We start from the raw sequence: 2,122 nt of genomic DNA, 5'->3' as shown, positions 1-2,122 counted from the left end.
CACTGGTGTACAAGTGATTGGTGGAGAATGGGATGTCATGGACTGAATGTGTCCTCCCAAAATTTGTTTGTTAAAACCCTAACCCCAGTGTGATTGTATTTGGAATTGAGGCCTTTGGGAGATAATAAGGGTTAGATGAGGTCATGAGGGTGGGGCCCTCATAATAAGATTAATGTTTTTAAAGAAGAGACACCAGAGACCTCTGCCATGTGAGGACACAGCAAGAAGGTGGCTATCTGCAAGCCGAGAAACTAGGCCTCACCAGTATCCAACCTTGTGGCATCCTGATCTCAGACTTTCAGCCTCCCAAACTGTGAGAAATAAATTTTGTTTACATCACCCAGTCTATGGTATTTTGTTATGGCAACCTAAACTAATACATGGGAAAAACCCTGCATTTATGTGCCAGGCTCTTTCATGTCAGCTGTTCACCATATATGTAATAGTTTTCAGTGCTTCTTTCCAGTTTGTGCAAAATGTGTAAGAAATAAAATCAGAATTCTTTTTTGGAATTAGGTTATATACAGTTGGACTCTTCTGTGTGCGTTTTTCTATTGCAAAAGCTACTTTTGAAAGAACCTATATCTAAGACAACTTTGTGAAATGTTTGACCACATGGATTAGGTCCCTCTAACTTTGACCACAGCTGAGAAGACGACAACTGGATTTGTGAACGGAGCATGCATGTAGGATAATAGAACAATTTTCCATTTAAACTTGTCATATCAGTCTGCAAGATCAGCGTAAAAAATCAACACTTCAAGCAAATGGATGAGCAAACAGCATAGAGAAGGCTCATGGAGGGGCATGTCTTTTCTCCCTACCCTATACACACACCTCTCTACCTTGTTAAGTCCTCTGTCAGTCTGCCATAGAGGTTGGTTCCAAAATAATGGTCACAAACCTAATATGTACTAATAAGACACTGTTCTTGTCTGCAGGCATTTACAGTTTAGGGAATACAGGATATTTAAATATGGAAGCATGTAAGGTACACAGGTAATATAGAGGATGATGAACTCCATGGTGATGGATCACTTGGAGACAGAGATAGTATTAAAGGGAGAATAGATATTTACTAGGCACACAAAAGTTGGGAGGCTATTGAAGGCAAGAGAAAGTACAGAGGTACAAACTAAAGGCAGAGGGTTGTGGAGTATTAGGGGAGTTACAAGTTCCAGCATTTAGTACAGTGACTGGCACATAGGAAGTAGTAAGTACTCAATAATATTGAATGAATGAATGAAAACATCTTAGTTTAGCTGGCCTGTCTCTAAGGCATAATCCAAAGAGAACACTGAAATTTGAAGGTCACACAGACATTGAGATTAACCCATGGAAAACATGCCCTCACTCTAAGGAATCACTAGTGAATTTTGAAGGCTGTGATGAACTTAGGGTAACCACAGCAAGGAGCAACCTTAAACCTAGTCCAATTTTTATAACTATATTAATGAAAACCTACATGCAAGGAATAACAATAAATGACATGACCGTTTCTAGGGCTTAAATCTGTTTACCTGTTTCTACTGTTCTACATGAGATACCTGGGTTTGGGCCAAAAAATAAAAATTTACAAGACATACAAAAATGCAAGAAAAGTCACCACCCACCAAAAGACAAAGCAGTCAAGAACTAGACCCAGACTACCTCACACAGAATTTTAAATAATATGTTAAAGGCTCTAATGAAAAAAGTGTACAACGGGCAAATTAGATGGGTCATTTGGTCAGAGATGGAACTATGAGAATCAAATGGAAATACTGAAATGAACACAGTAAAGAGATGGGAACAATACCTTCAACAGGCTCAAAGGTATACTTGACATAGCCAAGGAAAGAATAAGTCAACTTGAAGGTAAGTCAATAAGAATAGCCAAACTGAAACACAGAGGAGGGCAGGGGTCACAGAACAAATCGTCCAAGAGCTGTGGGAAAAGATCTATTGGTCCAACACATGCAGAATTGGATTCCTGGAAGGAATAGAGAAATTGGGTGGGAAGAAATATTTGAATAAACAATAGATAATGACACCAGAACAAAAATCTATAAAGCTTCAAAGAATACAAGGAAAGATTTTTTTTTAAAAGACGTTACATAGGAACAAAAGGGGGAAAAAACTG

The sequence above is a fragment of the Pseudorca crassidens genome, chromosome 20, assembly GCF_039906515.1.
Source record: "Pseudorca crassidens isolate mPseCra1 chromosome 20, mPseCra1.hap1, whole genome shotgun sequence".
NCBI classification, from domain to species: Eukaryota; Metazoa; Chordata; class Mammalia; order Artiodactyla; family Delphinidae; genus Pseudorca; species Pseudorca crassidens.
This window is presented reverse-complemented; position numbering follows the sequence as displayed.